At 40.8% G+C, this 26139-nt stretch overlaps 1 protein-coding gene across 17 annotated transcripts in view; it reads right to left on the reverse strand.

Annotated features, from left to right (window-relative positions):
• Nucleotides 1-26139, reverse strand: part of Ezh2 (enhancer of zeste 2 polycomb repressive complex 2 subunit) — an 87547-nt gene that overhangs the window by 43992 nt on the left and 17416 nt on the right. For 8 of the 17 annotated variants that reach the window (XM_087207780.1, XM_087207782.1, XM_087207781.1 and 5 more), the window contains exon 1: nucleotides 22262-22424. The exons of 1 other annotated variant lie outside the window; for it this stretch is intronic. The gene's annotated coding sequence lies outside the window, so the exon portion shown is untranslated. Of the gene's footprint in view, nucleotides 1-22261; nucleotides 22425-23067; nucleotides 23167-23402; nucleotides 23525-26139 lie in introns of those variants that run through there. 8 more of the 17 variants (XM_021240898.2, XM_021240900.2, XM_021240899.2 and 5 more) reach the window with 3 other exon arrangements.

Here is a 26139-nt window from a genome sequence, read left to right on the forward strand (position 1 = left end):
ATTTGCACCGTATTACTGAAATTCACTTTTAGGATGCATTTTTATATCTTGGTGAATAGATACTACATTAGTTAGCATTTCATGTTTAAGTACTAGAACCCTTGTCAGTTTTCTGGAATACCTTCCACATGTCTACCATTAGTAATGATATTTCTAATAAAGTATCTCATGACAATCTAAAAGTGGTCTTTGTTAAGTATAGGGATAAATAGACATAAAATTTAAGACACCAATTAGAAGGATGCTTTACATAAGCTCCTACCCACTATATCATAGCATTTACATCACATTAAAATCACATTTTCATTTCACTCCATCCTTACCGTAAATTCTGATAGCAACAACCATTTTTATTGATTTGTAAAACTCCACAACCTAATTTTATGTGACCAGTAAGTAGCATACTTAAAAACAAAAGAAAAAATAAGGTAAAAAGGAAAAACAGATGTATTCACTTACACTGATAACCTGTATCTTATTAGCACATCATTTGAAAGGTTTAGCTGTACTACACACTAGAAAAGGAAAGGTAGCCCTTCCACACCTGAGCCAGTCAAATGAGGGTGACATGCCCTATTACCAAGAAACTCCCATGAAGAGGTGAGTCTCAGGGACAGTTAGGCCCTATGGTTCAGCTGTTGCTACCAATCAGGAGACGCTGAGCATAATACCCAGGGTTTCTGGGATTCCTTTTTACTAAGCAAGCGGATAATGCCTTAAACTCCTTCTCCAAACACCCAAAAGTTCTGATTCCACATCAAATACCATGTGGACACACCTTGCTCCACACCTGGTATAAGAAGCCTTTCTCTCTGCCTCTTCCTCCCTACAAAAATAGACTAAAACCAGTGATTTTTCCACAAGAGCACAGCCTAGTCAGGTATTAAAGTACAGCTCTGAATATTCATGTTAGTGGAAGAAAACTTCATTAAAATGATTTGCTTCTGGAGGGATGGGGAAATTGTCAATTTATCTGGTTTATAATTTTTTTCATTCAAAAAATATTTTGTTTCATAGGTAAAATCACTCTAGTATTATTTTTATCCAGAATATGAAAACAGCTTCTCTTTATTCACAACAGATCACTGTGTACAATAAAACCAAACAAGTTATTCTTTTATTCAAAAGCCAAGCCAAATTACGGCACTGAGCATCAAAACCTTAATAAGACGCAGTAACACCTTATGGAATTACATTTGCACAGGTTTAGTAAAGTTAAGGGAAATTTCATTGTCCAGAGTCTGTTTTCTGAATCAAACCCAACTCAGAAGTCCCTGAACACCATGCCCTCTGTCGCCTTACTTTGGCCCACTAGAACAGATACGATTATCTGACACCAGCAGCACTTCTCCAGCTCTGCACAACTCTCCTCTGAGAACTGCCAAGTGCACAGGAGGAAGGTGTTGCCAGCTGCTGTGACCCTGCCTGACAAAGACACCACATCTTTCTGGCCACAGAGACCAGTATATAAGAATCATCCAGTTACCATGACAATCTCACAAGGTCTTCTGCAATGCTAGGACAAGAAGGTCCACTCTATTGCACTTAGATTTGTATTTGGACAAATGTTCCCCAATGACTTGTTAGAAGTTGTCTTGCAACCAGGAGAGATGAGCCTGCAATGAACAGACTCAAAACAGAAAATAACAAAACTCAAATTCACGAAATGGACCCTACTCACAGCATGTGAGCCCTAAATCAAGGAGACCTTGTCATACCAATTCCACAGCCACTCAGTCATGTAAGCCAAGAAATCCATTGGGGTTTTTTTCTCCCTTAAGAGTGTGGATTAGAGCCAGATGTTGTGCCACTGACCTGTAACCACAGCACTTGGGAAGCTGAGGCAGGAGGATCACTGAGTTCAAGGCCAGCCTAGGTTACATAGTGAGGTCAAGGATAGGCTGAACTTACCAAGACCCTATTTCAAAAAAAAAATTTTTTAAATCTAGTTTGGATTAGGCTTCCTTCTACTACAGAATGTATCTGAGATACATACTTAGTACTGAGGTCATATACAAAAGAACATCTCAATTCATAACAGATGGTTTCTCAAAGCCTTTTCATTACCATCAACAGCATCACCAGGAAGGGTAGCTACACAGAGATGCTCTGCTCTCCACCAGGGGAGGAGCCTCCCCCAGTCACCTGTGTTTATGGAAGCCTATGATGCAGCCAAAACCCAACTTCCTGTCTCTCTGATGCCCAGGCCACACAAGCCCAAAGATGCAGCTTCTTTTCCGTCGGTGCAAACCTACTCTTCTTCCGACAGGCCTTTCTACTCAGCTGCCAATGACAGAAAAACTAAAAGAGAATTAAGGGAAACAGTCCTCTAGGCACCATCAGATCCTTGATGGGTTCCTTTAAATTTTCTCCTAAAAGATTTGCTAAATTAAGACAACAGCAGTTATTTCTTCTTGCAGAGTAGATGTTTCTGTTTCTACATTTTTGAAGAAAACAAAATAAACTGCATGTGCTACTTATCTTTAGTAATAAACAGGATTAACTATGACTCTCAACTAAATAGCAGGCTAAATAAGGCCAATTCCAAACCCAGCAAAACTTAAGTACTGTAACATATTTACAATATTCTCAATGTCCTTCCCTAAAAAATTTACTTCACAATAAACTATCATTAAAGTGCCTATTTTTAAAAATCACCTTCAGCAGTGTTTTTATGTTTAAATGTTCTGATGGCACCTGTCAGTATCATTTCATAATTTATTTTTTCAATTAAAATCCATTGTTTTAATATACCAAAAACTTAGTAAGATTTTATAGGTAAGAACAAGGAAAATAACACACAGAGAACACATTTGAATATTAAACTATTAGTAATTGATAAAAAAATAATTACCTAAGAGTACCAGACCTAATGCCTGAGGGGAAATGCAGAAAATGCACAGCCTGTGAAAGAAGACCTCAAAAAGAATCTGAGAGAAGTAGACGCACCAGGCATGCACTGGACGCCAGAATCAGGATTCTGAGAAGGTATGATTAGCGGCAACTGCTTCATCTCTTCTAGCTGTTGGGAGTGCTCCACACGTAAGGATCCTGAGGCCAAACCTGCTGCCTGAGCTAACAGGAAGTACTGTCGTGGTCAACAGCACCTGCTATGGACATGGGGCAAAAACGGGGGCAACTGCACTGTCCATTTCAAATTCACTGCAAGCTGACATTTGGACCTACTCATTCTAGATCAGCAGTGGCAAACCTATGGCACCTGTACTGCAGTGGGCTGTTTGTTATCACTGAAACCTCCAAAAGGTTCGCCATCACTGTTATAGATCCTACCCAGCTGAGCATAGTGGCCCACGCCTGTAATTCCAGCACTCGGAAGGCTGAGGCAGGAGGATTGCTGCAAGTCTGAGGCCAGCCTGAACTAGATAACAAGACCTTGTCTCAAAAAACCAAAAGAAATAAAAAATACATCCTACAGTCTTCCACATAAAGCAAAAGCACAGATTCAAAACCTACCTGGGTTCATATCCCTGTTGGCCCACTTACCTACCAGCTGTGTGTAAACTTGGCAGAGTGATTTAGTATCTTTGCGCCTCACTCTCTTCATTAAAAACAGGTTTAATTTAACAGTATTTGCCTCACAGAATGGTAATGAGTAAACTGATATAGGGTGCATAGATGGTGCCCAGCAAGATAACAAGCACTCTATAAGCACTACATGAAGTATTGGCTATCAACTAACAACTGGGAGATGAGTGAGATCTTGATATTTAAGAGTTTGTTAGACAACAAGTCCATGTTAGAAACAGTTTAGGGGTATACTCAGGACAGAATACAGACTATACAATGAATCCAACTTTATTACACTTCTATGAAATAACCTCATGAGAAAAGGGGAAGAGATAACCTACATAACTTTGGAAAAAGTGTTTGACTGGATACAGGAAGGCTAAAGACAAAAAGAACACTACATAATCACCACACTCCCAATTCTACAAAGTGTGACCACAAGATACAGTTAATACTCTAAAAAATTTTTATTTTGCTCAAGGACACAATGCCATTAACCCCCCTCAAAACACTTCCCCTTGCTTCAAACACACATATCCTATCATTCTCTTTCTGAAGCAGCTCTGGAAGGCCTCCTTTGTGAGTATCTTTAGTTGCACTGCCATAGCTGCCTCAGTGTTTACTTTTCATGGTCATTCCAACTTGGAGGAAGAACCATAGGTCACTAAGTGCCAGATCCTGTGAATAAGGTGGATGAGAACACACCATCATGTTTTTAGTCTGTTGGATGGCACTCTGCAGCAGTATTCACTGTAATTTTTTTTATCATACTTCATAAAGACACTGACAAAAGAGAACTCCCAGAACTGCTTTAGAAAGTGGCAAAACCAATGGGTAAATGAAGAAAGAAGGAATATTTTCAGGGGCATTACTGGTAATGTGTCTTTTCCTATATAAATTGTTTTAAACATTCACTTATATTTTGATCACACCTCATAGTTGGTAACTTTGTTTCTCATGAGAAGGATTCTTTCTCGTATTTTCAGACTCCTCCGCATGTATAGTAGAATTGAGCTATGTAAATATGTAAATAGTAGATGATATGAATCAGGTTTCTCAGTGTCAGAGAAGTTATATAAAACATTAAGGAAATTGAAGAGGGCGCACACACACACACAAAAATGGAAAGACACTCCATGTTCATGGATTACAATAATCAAAATTGTTAAAAGGTCCATACTATCCAACGTGGTGATCTACAAATTCAATGCAATTTTTTGGTTTTGGTTTTGGTTTTGGTTTTTTGAGACAGGGTCTATATGGTTCTTTCTTGCTTTTTGTTTGTTTTTCTATGCAGTTCTTACACTTGTGGCAATCCTCCTGCCTCCACCTCCCAAGTGCTGAGATGTGTGCACCACCACACCCAACCACTCTCAATGCAATTTCTATGAAAATACCAATGATACTCCCAGAATTAGAAAACAAGTCCTAAAATTTGCATGGAATCACCAAAAAACTCAAATACTCAAAACAATCTTCAACAACAACAACAACAAAAAACCAAAGCAAGAGGCATTATACTACCTGCCATCAAATGGAACAGAACAGACAGCATGAAGTAAACTCATGCACCTATAGTTAACTAATTTTCAACAAAGGTGCTAAGAACACACTGGAGAAAGAATAGTCTTTTCAATAAACGATGTCAGGAAAATTGGATAGCCACATGCAGAAGAATGAAACTAGACCCATCTCTTCCAAGTCACAGAAACCAATTCAAAACAGAGTATTAAATACTTAAATGTAAGACCCAAACCTATGGAACTATAGTAAGAAACATAAGGGAGTCAAGTGTGGAGGCACAGAACTGTAACTCAGCTCTCTAAGACACTGAGGCAGGACTGCAAGCTCGAGGCCAGCCTGAGCAACTTAGAGCCTGTCTCACAACAATAAAATTAAAAAGTGGGCTTGGGAATGTAGCTCAGTGTGAGGGCTCTGGGTAAAATAAAGGTGGGAGTGTGGATGCTTCAGAACATTAGACTAGGCAAGGACTTTTTTGACAGGATCCCTAAACCAAAAGAAACAAATCCAAAAATAGACAAGTGGGGATTACATCAAACTTTTGCATAGCAAGGAAAACAGTGAAGAGAATCTAGAGAAGGGGTGAAAATATTTGTAAACTATATATCTGACAAAGACCTGATATCTAAAACATAGAAGGAACTCAAAAAGCTCAATAGCAAAAGAAGAACCCAACCAGGCGTGATGGCACATGCCTGTAATCCCAGCATTCTGGGACTGAGGCAGGAGGATCAAAATTTGAGCCCAGCCTGGGCAACTCAGCAATTTTGCAAGAACTTGTCTCAGAGAGGGAGAGAGGGAGGGAGAGAGGGTGGGAGGAAAAAGAAAAGAACTGAGCAAGCAAAGAGTGAAAGTGCAGATCCATGCAAAGGCCCTGGGTTCAAGTAATAATAAAAATTCAATGAACTAAAAACAATTATTAACCCAAATAAACATTTTTTAAAAGACATACAAGTGTGGTGGTGCACACCTATAATCCCAGTACTCAGGAGGCTGAGGCAGGAGAATCAAGACAAGTTCAAGGCCAGCCTGGACTACACAGTGAGATCATACCTAAAAAAAAAAAAAAGAAAGAAAGGAAGAAAGAAAGCCTTTGCTCCCCCTGCCACCTCTCCACCAACCCCAACACACAAGTTAGAAAATGAATATGAGATGGAATTGAGTAGGGAAATATTTATCTACATTCATTTGTTCAACAAATATTTATTGAGTACCACATGCTACAGAATTAGTAATAAACAGAACAGGCCAAAATCCATGACCTAACAGAACTTAGTAAAATCTATTTGAATGAAAATGGTAAAATAAGTAAACATATATATGGCTATAAGATGGTGTTAAGTACTATGGAAAAAAAAAACAGATAAGGTAAAGCAGGCGAGCAAGGGAACAGGAGGCTGCGTTGAGGCCCTCTGTGTCCCAGACACACTGACAAATGCAATGGAATGCAGAGATCCAGCAAAAATATACTGACAGCAAGTCCAGTAGTAAAATAGGCAAAGAGAGATTTTCTCGTAAAAAGTCCACAAATAATTAGATTAAATATACATTTAATGCAGATTTCCATAATTCCACAATGCCTCAACAGACATGAAAACTGGCATTCAAACCAGTCATGGTGTACTTGCCTATAATCCCTGTTACTTGGGAGGCAAAAGGATCTCAAATTCAAGGTCAGCCTGGGCAACTTGGTCAAAAGAGTCGCCGGGAGATCTAGCTCAATGGTAGAGTGCTTGCCTAGCATGCATGAAGTCCTGGGTTCAACCCCATAGCAAACAAACATTCTCTAGCTGGCCCTATTCTCATTTCTAGTAGGTCTGATTATCCTGAACAAATAAAAGGACTGAAAGTTAATACCATCTTATAAAATATATTTATGTACACATCCATTCTCTGTGTTAATATTAAACCAAATTACAGAAACTGATTTATTATAAAACCAGTCCTGAAGCTATATCTTTCTATTATAAACTCTAATATTGCCAACTGACTTTTAACAAAATAGCATCATTAAATATGTGTCGCTAATTCAATGGTCTGTATTTCATTTGTAAATTTGCCTTGGTTTTATCATAAGGAGTTTATACCTGTACATTTTTAGGTGTCATTTTAATAAAATCAAGTCAACCCTTTAATTCTATACTACACATTTTATAAACATGTTAGAAGAAAACTTAGAGTACTGAAGTAATTCAAGAATAAAGTAATAAGGACCCTAACTGGGTTGACAGCAGTGGGAATGGAGGGGAAAAAAATGACAAGTGACATTATACAATTAAAAATCCAGATATAGGCCAGGGATTTAGCTCAGTGGTTTCGCTGCCTTCTGTGCAAGCGCCAAGGACCCAAGTTCGATCCCTGGCCAAAAAAAGAAGAAAAAAATCCAGACATAGTCACCTGAGAATAGATCAAAAGATAATGTACTCCTTAGCCAAGCACAGTGGCACACACCTGTAATCCCAGCACTCTAGAAGGCTGAGGTAGGATAAAATATTCAAAGCCCAGAGTGGGCCACTTACTGAAATGCTATTTCAAAATTTTTAAATACAAAGGGACTGGAGATATAACTCAGTGTGAAAGCTCTGGGGTCAATCTCCAAGGGGGGGGGGGGGGGGGTTCCTAAATGAACCAGTGCTATGAAACAAGAAAACCTTGGTTCAACACAGAGTAAGACATAAGTATTTATGTAGTTGTTAGCTAGCCCAGAGAAACAGAAAAAGTAGAAACAAAGTTCAAAAAACACCGTGACACCATTCTTCAGCATTTGTCTCCTGACACATTTAGTTCATGTTACAGCTATTGATAATATATTAGAAATTAAAAATTGAGAAATGTTATTGTTTTAGTCATTTACTTAATAAGTAATACCAAGACTATTACATATAATATAAATTATATATTTTTTAAACTATTTTCTTCCAAAAATCAATAAGTGGTAGCGTTTTACAATTTGCCAACTTTAGTGTCTATGTAAATAAAAGACAGCTGGAATCTCACATCTACTTCTGCATTCAATCTGTTCCAACATGTTCCTTTGGTTAAAGTGTATGAAGAAAATCCGATCTCAGATAGCTAGAAAAGGGAAGACTATTTGAAGAGATTTGAGATAATTGTGGATCTTGTGCTTTGCTCCTACACCAAAACCAATCCATGAAAAAAGTGGCTAGTTCAGTCTTTTTTGTGTGTGTACTGGGGATCAAACTCAGAACCTTGTGCTTGGGAGGCAGGCAGCAGCAGCACTGAGCTAAGTCCCCAGCCCAATTCAATCTAATTCTTGAAGACAACCACTCTGGTTCAGCAAGCAGTGGTAGTTTCTTAGGAGATTAGCTGCAACTTGGAATCTGAATTTGTATCAATAAACTTTACTGCTACATTAACATCCATTGGTCTGTTCACTTCCAATATCTATTGCATGCTGTGGTAGCCATCATTCTTCACTTGAAAAATGCTAGTCCACTAAATTATGCAGATTTTCAAAAATTGACATATTTCAAAAAATTGTATTAGATAAACCCATTAATCTTATCAGGAAGTCTTTAAATACTGGGAAGCTGTCAAGCACTCAGTAACAGATACAAGTTTCCAAAAATTTTAATTTTTGCTTGAAAGTTGAAGTCTTCATTGCCAACAAATATGGTCAGCTGTTTTCATGAAATGACAGGCTCACTTCTTTGATTTGAGCAAATGTCTGCCAAATCCCCAAATCTGAATAATCATAGCCTGTCAGCTCCTCTTAAGTAAAATGGTGCTTTCCAAGAAAAAGCAGCTAGACCTCGAAACCCATCATATAATCATATGGAATTAAAATGTGTACATTCAAGGGTCGAGTCTAATCAAGTTTTCGTTTTTTGTTTTTGGCAGGACAAGGGATTGAACCTAGTGCCTTTGCAAAGGCACTACTCTGCTACTTCCCCAGTTCTTTTTATTTTTTTATTTTGAGACAAGGTCTAGCTAAATTTCCCAGCCTGCACTTGAACTTAGAATGACATGCCTCAGCCTCCTAGAGTGCTGGAATTAGAGGTGTGCACAACCATGCCTGGATTCAAATTTTGTATTTCTTAACCTCGCATGGTAGCACATGCTTGTAATCCCAGCACTCTAGGAGGCTGATGAGGCAGGAGGATCACAAGTTTGAATCCCATTTCAGACTCAAAAAATAGGTGGAGATATAGCTCAGTGAGAAGGTTCTGGGTTCAATCACCACTAACACCTAAATAAATAAACAAATAAATATTTCTAAAGACAGATTTGTAGTACCAAACCCTAGTGATCAGGGCCAGGGATTTAGCACAGTGGAGCCACGCCCAAGCACGAGGTCCTGAGTTAGATCCCCAGTACAAAAAAAAAAAAAAAAGCCTAGTGATCATCACCATCACTGTTTGGTTTTATGTGGGGTTTTTGTTTTGTTTTGGTTTGGTTTGGTTTGGTTTTTTTGAGACAGGGCTTGCTATGTAGTTCAGGCTGGCCCTGAACTCACTATATAACCCAGGCTGGCCTCAAACTCAGCGATCCTCCTGCCTCAGCCTCCTGAGTGCTGAGGCTACAGGTATGCACCACCACACCTGGTGAAATCACCACTCTTGCAACAGAAAGAGACAAAACCACACAAACAAAAATCTATGTGAGGAATATTTAATGAAGGTGAGATATTTTACTGTAACTGCCACACTATGGACTCCAAATGATAGTATGCCACACATTCATGCCCGATTTAGAGACTAATGCTCGACAAAATTTGTTTTAAGCAAATTGCTTGTTTTCATCCACGTTTTCCTATTCTTCACTGCTATAATTTATCACTAATGATCATGGTCACCCCTCTGACCCTCTTGCTACTCTAAAACAACCCCATCCGGTCAACCAATTCCTTATCTACACACACCTCACCTTATCCTCATAGAAGTAAAATTAAAATCTTGTCCCAGGACTTTTTGCTCCTTGAATGTCTTTTTTTTTTTTCCTTGAATGTCTTTTAAAAAAAAAAAAAAACTGGAGATTGAACCAGAGCCTTCACACAAAACTATATCTCTAGACCCCTCTCCCTTTTATCTTTTTTGAAGACAGGGTCTTGCTAAACCCCTAAATTGCCCCTGCTGGGCTTGAACTTGCAATCCTGCTCTGTCAGCGTCCCAGAAGGCTGGGATTATAGGTGTGTGCCACCACGCCCAACTTTTATCTTAAAAAAAAAAAAAAGACAAATGACAAAAATACATGCTCACTACCCTGGGACCTGAACATTCCACCCAAATGACTTGCAAAATGCCAGTAACAAGGAACTTCTGAAAGTTTATTAAAAGACTGGAGGAAAGCTGAAAGGAGAATTATCAATTAATGAATAAGAATTTATTGAGCGTTCTGGGCTGAGGATACTGCATTATAGCTCAGTGGTAGTACACTTGCCCAGAATGCAGGAGGCCCTGGGTTTGAGCCTCAGCATCACATTAGACACACACACACACACACACACACACACACACACACACACACACACACACAGCATTCTGAAAAAGCTAAATCCTGTGAGATACATCCAAAGGTGGAACAAGTCTTCGCATCTGTTCCTTAGTGGTTTGAGTGATGGTAAGAAGTTAAAAGGTACACAAAAATTATAGTAATTTAGCAATTTTAGCTGAATAACAAAAAACATTAATGTGATTGTTCCCACAAAAGTGAATAGACTCTGCAGCAAGTTGTTTTCCACAAAAATAAGATCACTTTCCTCTTTCCAACAAAAGAGTAAACTCATTGGTTCAACGGGAGTCCAAAAGGCCAGCATCCCTGGGTTTATTTGAAAGTACTTTCAGCTTACAAAGATATGTCTTAGAAAAGAAACCAATAAATTCTCATTTGTGTCTTACCGGATTTGCTGAATAAGACAGATTCACTAAACTGACAAGTAAAAAGGGATAACGTTTTCTATACTAAATCTATTATAAATTAAATTCTTAAATTTTGTTGGATATGGGGCCGGGGATTTCGCTCAGTGGCAACAGGCCTGCCTCAAAAGTGCAAGGTCCTGAGTTTGATCCCTGGTACCAGAAAAAAAAAAAATTGTTTTTTTTTTTTGTTGGATATGTACTCAGTTTATCGAGACACTGTTAGCAGAGAAATGGAACCAAAAAATATGAGCCAAGAACTGAAACTATAACGTACAATTCATAAATCAAAGGTGAGATACCTGTTATTTCAATACTCCAACAAACAGAATGAAAAGGTAGGTAGGTCCAAGTCTGACAGCAGATGTTTTTTCTACTAGAAGTCTTTTTTTTTTTTAGACAAGGTCTTGCTAGTAGTTCAGATTCACTATGTAGCCCAGCCTGGCCTCGAATTCACAACAATCCTCCTGCATCAGCCTCCCAAATGCTGGGATTACAGGCATGTGCCACCAAGCCTAGCCAGAAGTCCGTTTTAAATCTTATACTTCACATAAACCAACATCTAATTTAACTTACACAAATCTAACAACACAGACTGAGCAAAACTTTAGAAAAGCTCAACTGAAGTAAATACAATGGATGTACCACTATTCCTACCATGAACACATTCCTAACAACAAAATGATGACATGAATTTGCTGCTCCCACCACTACCTGTATGTCTCTCACACTGAGGATAGATATTCAGCCATTCCTCTTAGACCAAGTGTGTTTCAGGTAGCTCTGGCTTCTAAGGGCAAATTAACAAACTCTGCTCAACAGAAAACAATAAATCTGTTCTCAATTTTGGAAAAACGGGCTGGTCGTAGACCTAGAGAAGGTATTTGTTTGGGCTTTTTTGTTTTGTTTTATGGTACTAGGGATTGAACCCAGGCCCTTCGCACTGAGCTATACATCCCCAGCCCTTTCATTTTTTTTTTTTTTTGAGACATCTCACTAAGTAGCACAGGTGGGGCTCAAACTTGAAATCCTCCTGCCTCAGCCTTGCAGGTGCTCGGATTGCAGGTGTATACCACCATGCCCATTTAGAGAAGCTATTTATAATAAGGCATCTTCCTACACACTTTTCACTGATAGTTTTGCCAAATACTATTTTTCCCTGGCACACTCACTTTGTATTCTATTACCCAAAAATAAGATGCAATTCCCTCTGCACAGAGAATCATAAATTGATTCGGGTTGTTCAAAATACTAATCCTGAAGTTTTTAAAGAACCTCAGAATTTCCAGGTATCCTACAACCAAATCACTATTATCTGGTTTTAGAATTTTAGATAGATTGATAGGCAGACATCTCCCAGCTAGTTATTTCAAGGGGAGTACGACAGCTTGTAAGTGTCATTTCTTTAGTCAATAGATACCAACAGAGCCCCTCACTGAAGCAGAGACCCACCAGAAACTCCTTTAGGTCGTCTTGGCAGTGAAATTCATGATCTTGCTAAGAACAGTAGCAGTTCAGGACCAAGAGAGAATAAAGGTAGGGACAGCTATGAACTAAAAGCCTCTTCATGATTTTCCTATATGCACTTAAGATTTATCACAAATGTAAATATATAGTGCTGAGATACTAGAAAACCTCAAATCCCTGAAGTATTATTTACTTAGCAATGAGATTTGTCAGTGTTGTGCTATGGTCAGAAGCTGCCAATGTAATATTATTACAAGGTGCTGAGGACACAAGGGAGCTGTTCCCTGCTGCTCCTCCACCTTCCCTTGCCTGAGGATGCAGCAGGACAGCCTCACCAGGTGCCAACAACTTAGTCTTAGACCTCAAAGCATTCAGAACTGTGAGAAAGGCACTGCTATTCCATAATCACCCAGTTTGGGGAATTCAGCACAAAACAAGCTAAGACAATCTGTTTTACAAAATACTGTATATCATCTGTTGATTACTATAATATCACTTATCAAAAATAATTAAGTCCAACTGCTGGGCTGTGCGGTGATGCATGCCTGTAATCCCAGCACTCAGGAGGCTGAGACAGGAGGATTGCCAGGAGTTTCAGGTCAGCCTGGGCTACACAGTGAGTTCAAGGCCAGTATGAACTACATCACAAGACTTCGACTCAAAAAACCCAAATAAATAAATAAATGAAGAAAATAGTAATAAAAATAATAATGATGATGATGTCCAAAAAAATAAAAATTGGGCTGGGGATTTAGCTCAGTGGCACCATGACTGCCTTGCAAGCACAAGGTCCTGAGTTTGATCCCCAGTACCAAAAAGTAAATAAACAAATAAATAAAAATTAAGCCCAAGAGGGCCGGAGATTTAGCTCAGTGGTCAGTGGTGCCACTGCCTGCCTCGCAAGCTCAAGGACCCGAGTTCGATCCCCAGTACCAAAAAAAAAAAAAAAAATTAAGCCCAAGAGAAATATTTGAGTCTCCAAACTACAGAAATGCTATAAAGAACTGATCAACTACAAAAAAATCAGTTATATAATTCTTGCAGTTATCTTCCCTGCCATTTTCAAACTAATAACAGATTGGGAGCCAAGGGGTGATACTTCTATTCCAGGACTTCCATATGGGAAAAGAAAATGAGGGCAAGTATGAATGGCTAAAATTCAGATCTACAGACTCCAGAGTAAAACACTTGACTTGCTTGGTAGTCTAGATTTAAAAGATGGTCCTGTCACTGTACACGCCATTTCGAAAAGGTATCTCACCCTTTATTTGAATAGTCCTAATGAGTAATAACTGAGGTGCCCAGTAAGTAGTTTGAAGAAATTCTCTTTTCTAGAAAACATGTATGGAGTAACTGGATAATACTTGTGATTAGAAAACACAAAACAATGTCAGCAGACAACGGTAAAGGAAACTTTTATTTCTTTAACTACAAAGGTAAATTCTGTAAGAACTGGGTACTAGTAAGTCTGAACTTGCCAATTTGTAAAATGAGTAAAATACTTGAACAAAAAACTGTATATTAATGGCCAATAAACATACAAAAAGCCATCACTGATCATCTATTTGGATAATACAGATTTAAACCACAGTGAGATAATTACACTCATTAGATGGCCATTATTTGAAGCTGGGCAATACCAAGATCAGTGAGGATGCAGAGAAAATGTAGTCCCTGTGCACTTAAATCAGAATAGCAACTTTCAATGTAAAGTGAAAGAGTCTGGCAGCCTCTCATAAAGTGAAATCAGTATTTACCACATGACACAGCAATTCAATGCCAAGGTATTTACCCAAGAACTAATGTTATGTCCAGAAAAGACTCACACAAATGATCACAGCAACTTTATTAACAGCCAAAAACTAAAAACAGCCTTATGTAGCAATCAACAGGTAAATGAAGTTAAAAAAATAGAGAGAGAGAAAAAACTATTCAAATAAATAACTGATACCAGCTACAACATAAATATATTTAAAAAGCACACTGGATGAAAAAAGCTAGTCACAAAACAATATATATCATATAACTGCATTAGATGAAATTCCTGAACAGTGCTTGAGACAAAACAAGATGATGACAATGCCACATTATTTTGACTAAGGTGGTGGTACAAGCATATACATTGTGACAACTCTTCAAACTCTTTTAAATGTATACATTTTTTTGTATATGCTATACTTACTTTAATAAACTTAACTGTGTAAAAATTTATTACCCTTCTAGAAAGCAATTTGACAATATTAACACTTGAATGGGCATCTCTCCTTGAAGAAAGCTGTCACATAACTGAGCATGGTGGCACAAGCTGTAATCCCAACACTTTGGAAGGCTAAAGCAGGAAGATCACAAATTCAAGCCCAGCCTGGGCAACTGCACAACTCAGTGAGACCCTGTCGCTAATTTGGGGGGGGGGGGGGCGCGGGGGGGTGATAAGGTCTCGCTGTGTAGTTCAGGCTGGTCCTGAATTCACAGCAATCCTCTTGCCTCATCCTCCCAAGTGGTGGGATTACAGGCATGCACCACCATGCCTGGCTTACCCTGTCTCTGAATTTTAAAAGGGCTGGAGATGCAGTTCAGTGCAAAGGCCTTGGGTTTAATCCCTAGTTCAGCCAAAAAAAAAAAGGTTGTCATGGAATGTTCAAAGTCACCTGTTTACTTCATTGTAGGAAAAGAAAACATTTATCACAAAGGAACAGAGGAATTATTACTAGAATACTATGCATACCACTCACAAAGGAGGTACAGCGAGCATGGTGACACACACCTGGGAGCCTGCAAGCCCAGCCCTTGGAAGGCCAAGGCAGGAGGATCTCCATGCATTCGAGGCCAGCCTGGGCTATATAGTGAGTTCCAGGCCAGTCTGAACTACATAGTGAGACCCTGTCTCAAAAGAAAAAAGAGTTCTGCCGCATGCCTCATTCACCTCTATGAAGGGGTGCTTGCCTTGCAAGCACAGGGTCGGGGGGGGGGGGGGGGGCGCGTGTGACACGACAACAACAACAACAACAAAGGAGGTACAGCCTGAGAGCCTAGAGCAGAGGATGGTAAATTTTTTTGGTCAAAAACTACACAGTAAGAAGCCTCTTACGCTTACAGGCCACATCCATTCTCCTTTACATATTCTTTTTTTCTTTCAGGTGGGGTGGAGGGGTAAGTATTGTTTTACAACTTTATTTATTTATTTGTTTGTTTGTTTTTGGTACTGGGAGATGGAACTTGGGACCTTGCCCTAGTGCTCCACGCAGCAGGCGGCAAAACCACTGAGCTAAATGCCCGGCCCAACAACTCTTCTTTTTTTTGAGACAGGGATTCACTATGTAGCTCAGCCTGGCCTTGAACTATGTAGTCCAAGCTGGCCTCAAACTCAGACGATCCTCCTGCCTCAGCCTCAAGTGCTAGGACTACAGGCATGCACTACTTAGCGGCAGGCATATCTCAATGGTAGTATACTTGCCTAGTATGCAGGAGGCCCTGGGTTCAATCCCCAACATCACTCAAATAAAAAAGACCCTTCCAGCCAGGTGTATGGCACACACCTGTAATCCTAGCACTCTGAGAGGCTGAGGCAGGATCACAAGGTCAAGCCCAGCTTGGGCAACTTACTTAGTAAGTCCTTATCTTAAAATTAGAAAGAAAAAGAAAAAGAAAAAGAAAGGGCTGGGGAAAGAAAGAAAAGGGCTCAGTGCAAAGGCCTTGGGTTCAATCCCTATGGAGGATGGGTGCCAAAGGGGGCTAGGTGAGAAATTAGAACTTTAAAACCAAACTACCCAAATTCAAGCCTTTACCACTAACTAGTTCTTGTTACTTAATCTATCTCTTCTTATTAAGATTATCTACATAAAGTAATGACCATAAGGCATTTGTGTCAAGCACACCAAGAGCCTATTTTTAGTGAACTAGAGCTTTCTGGATTGACCTTAAAAAAAAGTTGTGTTGGCAGGCATGGTGGCCACACCTGTAATCCCTGCACTTTGAGGCTGAAACAGGACTTTCTCAAGTTCAAGGGCAGCCTGAGCTACACAGTTGAGTTCAAGGCCAGCTTGAACTGCATAGCAAGACCCTGACTCAAAAAAAAATTACACTAGAACAACTTGGTCTCATTTTTGTAATGTATTTGTAAAAATACATATTCATATATGAACACACTGAAAATGTCTGGGAAGAATATATACTATACTAATGGATCAAAAAAGGTTTCATTTTACAAATGTCTGTGTCAGTATTTTAAATTGAACATGTATTATTATTTTTTTTTTGGTACTGGGGATCGAACTCAGGACCTTGCGCTTGTGAGGCAGGCGCACTCCACTGAACTAAATCCCCGGCCCAAACATGTAATACTTTTAATCAAGACATTTCTAAATAGAAATGGATAAAACATACATAACACCTTTTTCTTTACATACCAGATCCTAACTACACATTTGTTTCCATTAATGAAAAATTACAGTCAAAAGCAACAGTGGTACAGTAATTAGTAACTAAAAATCATTTATCAAACATTGTGCCAGACCCTAGTTCTAAGAGTTTCATGTATATTAACTCCCTTAACCCTTACAATCATCTTATCAGATATGAGCATTAGCATTACCAATTTACAAACAGAGAAACATACACACCCAATAGGGATAACACCCAGGCACAAATTGGCAGGTCAGGGGTTGAAACTCAAGCAACTGCCTTATTGTGCACTTACATAAATGTCACAACTATGGCTAAGATGTGAATCTTCAAGCTGATTGCAACATCCTCAAAGACATCTTTTAGTCTATAAGCTATAGCTATCTACTTTGAAACAAACTGATTCAAATAAACACATTTTTTGAAGCTGATACACCTTTAACCAGCCAGTAGCCAGCAAATGACATGGAGTGAATAATATGTAGTCAAACAGAACTAAATTCAGATCCTGACTGCAAATTCCCAGCTCAATTCTGAACAAGTTCTTCCTCCCTTTGCAGTAGTAGATATGAACACCAGGCCTTTGCCCTGAGTTACATCCCCTGCCCTTTTTAATTTTTGTGTGTTTAGAAACAGGGTCTCACTAGGTCTCCTGGGCTGCACTCAAACATGTGGTCATCCTGCCTCAGCCTCCCAGAGTACTACAATTATGGTTGTGTATCACCACACCCAGCTCTGAACAAGTTATTAACACTGTAGACCAGTTTCCTTCAGTTTCCCTATCAGTAAACGTTTGCATGGTGTGCTGTTTTGGAAAAATACACATACCATTTACTATTTTAATCATTCCTTTTTTTTTGGTACTGGGGATCAAACTCAGGACCTTGCACTTGTGAGGCAGGTGGCAGCACCACTGAGCTAAATCCCCAGCTATTTTAACCATTTCTAAATGTCTAATCCGTCTAATCCAGTCACATTAAGCACAGCTGTCCCCTAGTACACAATAAAGACTAAATTCCAGACCCTCCCTCAGATACCAAAATCCTCACAAGTCCTCAAATCCCATATATTTGCAAGAAAACTAAACACACTCTCCCACATATTATTTTTTCTAAAGATGGGGGCCTCATCATGTTGCCCAAGCTCACACTGAACTCACGGACTCAAGCAACCCTCCTGTTTCAGCCTCCCACAAAGCTGGGACTGCAGGTACAAACCACCATTCCACAATTTTTCAGCTATCCCATTTACTTAAAATCATCCATAGGTTACTTAGAATATTAACACCATTCAAATCCTATGCAAATAATTACACTGTTGGTTAGGGAATATGGCAAGAAAGAATGACTATACATGCCCAGTATAAACTCAATTTACTTTTTGGTAGTATTTCAACCAGCAGTTGGTCCAATGTGCAGATAGAGAACCCACCGATATTGAGGGCTGACTGTATATTCAAAATCTTGTTCAGATATCACCACCATCTCATCACGCTGGAGAGAAACTCCGTGCTTATTAAACACTAACTCCCATTCAAGTCCCTGGTAATCTCTACTCTTCCTGTCTCTAAGTTCCCCATTCCAGCCACCTCATATAAATGGAATCATTCTGTTTTTGTATGCTTTTTGTACAAAAGGTTCTGTGTAGCTTCTGTCACTCAGTATAATCTCTTCAAGGTCCATCCATGTTGTACCGCATGTAGCAGAATTTCGTTCCTTGTAAATCAGATTATTTACTGTATGCTAACACCATAGTTTGTTCACTCATCTGTTGATATATGCAGGGTAGCCTTTAAAATTAAAAATAAAGCACCTGGTGGGCCAGGGATGTAGCTCAGTGGGTTCCACCGCCTGCTGCGCAAGCGCAATGACCCTAGTTCGATCCTCGGTGCCAAAAAAAAAAAAAAAAAAGAAAAGCACCTGGTATGGATGTACCAGTTTTTTAAAAAGCATCTGGGGCCGGGGATTTAGCTCAGTGTTTCCGCCACCTGCCTCACAAGCACAAGGTCCCAAGTTCAATCCCCCGTACCAAAAAAAAAAAAAAAGGAAAAAAAGCATCTGGCAAACTCCAGGCACTTTAGGATTACAGTCACGTTGCGTAAGGATAAAGATACATTCTGAGAAATGTGTTGTTGGGCAATTCTGTCATTATATAAACTACAATGGCTACAGTGTCACTGGCATATAATCTGAGTCCACCCTCCTCTACATGGCCAAAGCTTCCTTATGCAGTGCATGACTGTAATTCCTTTCTCATTTCATTTTTGTCACATTCTTGCACCAAGCAGTCGTACGGTAGCAAGATATGGAACTGTGCGGCCCTTTTAAAAATTTATCAGTGATAACATTTGAGATACTACTGGATTTACTAATCTATATATAACTTTAAAATAATGACCATCTCAGTAAGAAATCTATAATTATACTCCTTCTAATATACTACTTCCTTCAGGTTTAGCTTCAAAACCTAACTCAAGTTATTCCAATAAAGTCATTCACTCTAACAAGATACCTTTCAATTACAAATTTATTACCTCTCTTGTTCTTTCCCTGTACTTTTATATAAGGATGATCAGTATCAACATCAAATCAAGCAAATACTAAAAATGCTAGATAACCAGGTGACTTATCAAGCTTCTCCAGTTCCCTGAAGTACCAAACATGAATACCAGTAGTTATAAAGAATATCCAATTTTCAAAGCCAGGCATAGCAGCACATGCCTGTAATCTCAGCACTTGAAAAGCTGAGGCAGGAGGACAGCAAGTTGGAGGTCAGTCTGGGCAACATAATAAATTCAAAGCCAGCCTAGACTACACAGCAAGAAAAATTAAAAAGAACTTCCAATTTTCAGCCAGACACAGTGGCACACACCTGTAACACCAGCCACTTGGAAAACTGAGGCAAGAAGATCCCAAATTTGAGGCCAGCCTGGGCAATTTAGCAACCTACTGAGACCTTTTCTGAACATTTAAAAAAAGCTGGGGATGTAGCTCTGTGGTAGAGGCTTCCCTACCATGTGGCAAGGTCCAGGGATCAAACCTCCACACTACGGGGGGGGGGACAGGACCCTCCATTTTCAATACCATAGATTTTAATAAGAGAAAATATCAAAATTTATCTCTTTTTTTTGTAATTTCTGCCTTTCAAAGAGGGTGAAAAACTTTCCAAAGTTCTTTTTCATTAATATTTCAATAATATACCCTATTTGCTTTCCAAGTTCCTTTGCCAAATGTTTTCACCATATCTCAGTTCCTTAAATCACTTAATTTTTTTTTTTTTAATCCCTATTCTCTGCCAGGTGTGGTGACACACACCCATGACACTCTGGGAGGATGAGGCAGGAGGAACACAAATTTGAGCCTCACTTAAGCAATTTAGTGACTTTTCAAGATCCTGTCTCAAAAAAATAGAAAAGGTTAGCTAGGGAGGTAGCTCAGTGCGAAGACCCTAGGTTCAAACCAAGTAAAGCAAAGACACAGAGAAATAGACAAAAATTGAATTTATAAAATCCCTACTCTAGCAACTGCCAACCTAGACATACAAAGAAAAATAAGACAACCTCTGCCTTAGGCACTTAGGAATTTAGTAGTCAGGGAGAAGGAAGCTTGAACAAGTGATTATAATACAATTCAATACCTACTATAATGAAAGTGCACAAAGCCCTGTGGGAACACAGAGTACCTGGGAAAGAGTAAGGCCTCTAGGAGTAAAGCACATGTCTAATGAAGCTTTCTCTAGATTTACAAAATTGTTCCTCTCCATCTAAGCTCCTCTCTGAAAGGTTTCACCGGCCCACGGTTCTTTCACAATTTACAGAAAATTTTTTCATCATCTATACTGACATAAAGGCCAAAATTTAATTCAAGGAACCCATAATTTACTGTTATCATTGTAAGATTTTCCCTTGTTGGTTTTTTTCATTTTTTTTAAAGTCACTTTATTTAGAGGCTAATACTTGAAATAAATCTGCACTTCTTGAGCCTATCACCTCAAAGGATCTGGGGAAAAAGTCAAGCGTGATGTGGAGAAATCTACCTAGTTCTTAAACAGCCAACACAAAAATAATCACTTGTATGTATCCATGCCAGACAAAGCCAGTATCAAAAAGAACTTTTTTGTCTAACTACACTAAATCAACAAGTGCTTTTCTTTTCTCTCATTACTAAAGTATATTCTCAATTCTAACAAAAAACAATGAAAAACAAAATTTTCAATCAGAAAGACTTACTAAAAAGCAATCATGACAAGCATCAAGATATCAAATAGAGAATATACATGAAGGGCAAAATTAAAATTTTTAAATCCTAAAGTACCCAAATTTCTACCAAAACTCTGCACAATTAGCTCATCTCATAAGAATGAATGAGATCAATAGGATTTTTAAGCACATAATTAGTAACTAGTACAAACGTAAACCTAACTATATAATCTCAAATGCTGTACCTCGACATTGCAAAACACATGCAACACAGACTTTTACAATGCATTTCTTTGTCTCGGACTGTATGAAACTAAGCTAGCATATGAATCTTAGGTCTTCATCAGATAGAACAATGCAAACAGAAAAGAACCTATGTTTTTTAATTTTCTTGGGATATATTCACTTCCCACAAAAATGACAACATAGGATGCAATTTTTCAAAGTGTTTCTGATGACAAACATCACAGACTCCAGCACACATTGAAGAAGCAGGAGCAAGATTCTTTATTTCTAAGAGTAGAATCCTATCTATTCCTAACTTTACATACCACGAGCAGAATATTAAAAATATAGATTAAATACCTTCATTTTCTTGCAAATAAAATTATGAGTAAACTAACTAGAGTTACACACTTGCTCTGCATTGTATCCCTAAATATGAATTAGTTGTTAATCCTCAATGAGGAAGAATAAACTCCATAAATGAAAAACTCAGAAACACTAGAAATATAAACTATTCAATTTGCCAACATTAGTGCTTTTAAAGATTTGTTTTTCCGATATTTCATGAGATATTAGAACATCATAAAATAAAACTGGCCACGACCTTCTTGAAACCTAGAAAGTAAGTCTTGTATTTAAATATCGAAGATTTTTACTTCCAAATGAATTTAAATTTTAAAGATCTTGTGTGATAAAGTACTTGAACTGTAGGTAGCATACAATTTCTTAGGAAACAAACATTTCCACATCCAGTCTTTTCTGACTCACTAAAGCTATTGTTCACAGAAAACGAGACCAATTAATAAGAAACTGCCATCCCTACAAACCAAACACACATTTGTCACAGGCACCTTATTAACGATCACTTATTTCTACCGCCTATCTTCATTCAACCCCCAGGGATTTGGGAAATAACCCCGGATTAAAATGACAGTTAATTTCCTTAGCACCTGTCGCCATTCTCAGATGCATCCCACAAGTTGGCCAAAACAGCTCCTAATTTTTTTTTTTTAAGATTACAATTCTTTAGAAAGGGGGAACTCACAAGACGTTCGCCAAGTTTTCCAAAAACAGTGCTCCTCGTTTCTTTCCATTGTCAAAAAGTAACTCGGCGCGCGGCACGGACACTTGCGGGGGGTGGGGGGACAACACAATCAGTGCAGCGGGGTCCACGGTGACCCTCCACGGCACCAAAACCGAGCAGGCGAAGGCAGCCCGAGTCTGCCCCGATCTGACCCGAAGCCAGGAGGGCAGGGACGGCGGGGGCCGGCTGCGAGGACGCGGGCTCCACGGGTCGCTCCGAGGCGACGCCGGCGCGAGGCCGCCAGAGTCCCACGTCACGCACGCCGTCCCGCCGCCGGGACCCGGGTGTCGCGCCCTCCCCGCGCGCCGAGCCCTCCGAGACAGCCCGTCCTTTGTCTGAGTGCCGGCTCGCGGCGCGGTCCCACCAACTTGTGTCGGTACCGTCCCACCCGGGCGCTCCCGCCGCCCCGCCACACAAAGGAGACGGGAGACTCGGGGCTGCCTTCCTGGCCCGGCCGCCGCGACACCCCCGGCCCTAGCAAGAACAGGCACCTGGACAGGAGCCCCCGCCAGCCCATGGCCCCGCCGCCCCGCGCCCGCCGGCTCCGGGGGTCGGCGCTGCCCACCGGCGGGGGCGCGAGGGCCGGCCTGCACCTCAGGCCCCGTCCGAGGGTCTCCCCTCGCCCCCACCCGCGCCCACAAAAGCGGCGCCCGAGAAAGCACCGGTGCCGGGGACCGGCCGGGTAGCAGCGGAGAGGTCCCGGCGTCGCCGTCACCCCGGATCGCGCTCCGGAGCCCCACCGGCGGGCCGCCGACAGCGCTCGTTACCTTCACCCCGCGCGCCAGCCAGCCCGCGCCGCCGCCGCCGCCGCCGCCTCCACCTCCGCCGGTGCTCCACAGCCTTCTGTGTCCCACTGGGTGTCGGACGCGACCGGACAGAGCGCCAAACGCAGCAGCCCAATCGCCATCGCTTTTATTTGCCCCCCTCCCTGTCCAATCAAGCGCCACCCCGATTGGCGGGATGCGAGCGGGCGCTGTCCAATCACAAGGCCTGCCGGGATCGGAGGCGCCGAGCCAGCCCAACGCAGAGGGCTCTCGGGGATGGTTGGCGTGCGGCGGCGCGTGCGCGGGCGGCGGGGCTCGCGCTGAGGGACACGGCTTACGGGGTAGAAGCGCCGTCGCCGCCGTGTCTTTGTTCTTTCGCAGAGCGCACGGCGCCTCTCAGGAAAGCGGTGGGCAAGCAGACGGGGACTGGGGCCCTTGATGGGGCCCAGAGCCCGCTGTGGGCGGGAGGCGGGAGGCGGGAGGCGGGAGGACGCGGTGGCGGGAACGGCCGGAGGGCGGGACGGCGCGCTCTTGGCTCTTGGCGGGAACTGGCGCCGCGGAGTTCCCGGGCGGGGCGGGGCGGGGCGGGTGTTAAGCTAAGTTTGAACCAGTTCAAAACTCGGGGGCGGGAACGGTTTAACCGCCCCAGTCTTTTCCCGGAGCGCAGGGGCCAGGCCTCGCCGCTGGCGGGTGAGGGGCGCTGCCTCCAAGCACTTGTGGCTGCTGCCCCTCGGCCAGTCGCGCTCCGCTGGCCGGGCTCGCGGCAGCCAGCGCCCTGGGAACCTGCGAAAGGAGGGAAACTCGACAGTGACTTCTGATTTCTCGGCAAACGCCCGCCTCAGACCCTTCCGGTGATCGGTGGTTCCCAGCACAGTCAGCGTTGAGAATAGTGTTAAGGATGAGGTTCCCATGCCCCGTGCCTCTACAGCGTGTTAAGAAAATTGCAGCATTATTAGTGATCAAAATGATTTGGGAGGCCAACTTGGGAACCCAGAGGAAACAGCTAGAGGCTTAGGATACAAATTCCCACGTTGCTTTAATTGGCAATCAAGTTAAGGATGTTCCAGATTTTTGTTGTTGTTGTTGTTACAGATTTTTAATAGGATGCATCTATAGGGCAGAATGCCACTCACCCATGTAAAGGGATCCCACGGTGAGAGTGCAGACTGGAAATTTTAATTTAATACACAGCGAACTGTTGGGTTGGACGTCTAAGGAAATGTTTTCACAGAAAGACTAAGGTTTCTAATAACTATCCGGAATGCTCACTCCGAGACTTTCCCACCTTTCCTAAATCATCCAGTTTTTCATATTCTGAATCAGTTCAGAGTTGGGAAGTATATGTGGAGGAAGGCTAAAGGGTACAGAGGAAAAGCAGTCGTGTCGTTTATTCTTGTGAATAAATGAGTGCAAAAGTAGATGTTAGGCAACTGACTCATAACTAAAATAATGTGACAGATTCCAGCTCTCATAGCTAACAGTCACCAATACATTCATTTTCCATGGTTAAAAATGCTTACATCTAAAAAAAAAAAAAAAGCTTACATCTAGACAACAATTCACAATTTTTTTATTAACCAGCAGTTTAAACTTCAGAAGTTAACTACTTATCCCTAAGCTCCCATAATAAATTGCTGATGTTATGTGTCCTTTAATTTTTTTAATACATTATGTATGTATTTATTTATTGAGACAGGGTCTTGCTATGTAGTTCAGGCTGGCATTGAACTCAGTATGTAGCCCAGGCTGCCCTGGAACTCTCAGTGATCCTCCTTCTTCATCCTCCCAAGGGCTCCTTTAATATTAAATATTAAGGGCTGGGGATTTAGCTCAGTGGTACCACCGCCTGCCTCACAAGTGCAAGGTCCCAAGTTCAATCGCCAGTACCAAAATATATATATTTTGGTATTTATGTATATATGTATGTAATGGGGCTTTTTTTTTTAAAGAAAAAAACAAGGAAATAACATTAAAAGATCAGCAAGTCAATGCAACATATAAACAAATGCAACAGTGTGAAATGCATCCAAATTGTTAACATTTAGAACCAAGAAATAATGTTCAATCAAGATTTTCCTAACCAGGTGTGGTGGTGCACGCCTGTAATCCCAGCACTCCAGAGACTGGGGGGGGGGGGGTGTTCATTATGAGTTCGAAGCCAGCCTGGGCTTCAAAGTAAGTTCAAGGCCAGCCTGAATTACATAGTGAGACCCTGTCTCAAAAAAAAAAAAAAGATTTTCCTAAAATACCTAAGAAAAGTTTGGCTGGCTCCTGGAGAAAGGACAAGACCTGGGGAAGACTACTCAGTGATAATACAAAACATAGCTAGGGCTTGAGTTCTCACTGGGAAGAATGAGAGTAAAGACTAAGTGGCACTCTAGTAAATATAATGTTTATATTATATATATTTAAATCGAAGAAAACCCGATTGTTGGACCAGGAAGGAGTTGTACCAGTGAGTCACACTACTGTTTTAGTTCAGAGGTGACAATTAGCCAGTTAAGTAAGACAGCTTAGATCACAGGAAAGAGAGAAGAAATATTTCACTGTTGCTACAAAGAAAAGTTACCTGAAGATTTCCAGTCCAAGAGAGGAAGAAAATATGCAATTCCACTGTACAAACCAATATGATCATTTGGGGAGGGGGCCTTAATGTACAGAAGGAATACCAGACATGAGTGACATTTCTAAGAAAGCTCACATTACAGGTAAGGTGCTACTGATAAGTAATTCTCTCCTCAAAGACAAAAATTCACTGTTAAGGGAAAAAAAAAAACCCCAAAAAAAGATAATCCCTAAAGTTAGGAAACTGTCTTATTGTCCTTGTGCCCCCTACCCCCAGCTTTGCTGACCCCTGTCAAATCCTAGGGAAACGAGAGAGTCAAATGCAAAGTTCAAGCTATTAGCATCTCAGATCTTCCCTTTCAGCCCATAAATGGGATTTACTTCTCACACCTACATTTATTCACTCAGCATTCAGTGAGTAATTAGAGAGTGCTTACTTTAAAGGCTACAGCTCTAGGTGCTAGAATAACTGTGAGGGAAGAGAAACTCCCATAGGGTAAAGCTGAGCCA

This window comes from Heterocephalus glaber, unplaced genomic scaffold (assembly GCF_053883595.1).
Source record: "Heterocephalus glaber isolate CG9 unplaced genomic scaffold, H.glaber_assembly_v1.0 deba00000818, whole genome shotgun sequence".
Classification (NCBI taxonomy): domain Eukaryota; kingdom Metazoa; phylum Chordata; class Mammalia; order Rodentia; family Bathyergidae; genus Heterocephalus; species Heterocephalus glaber.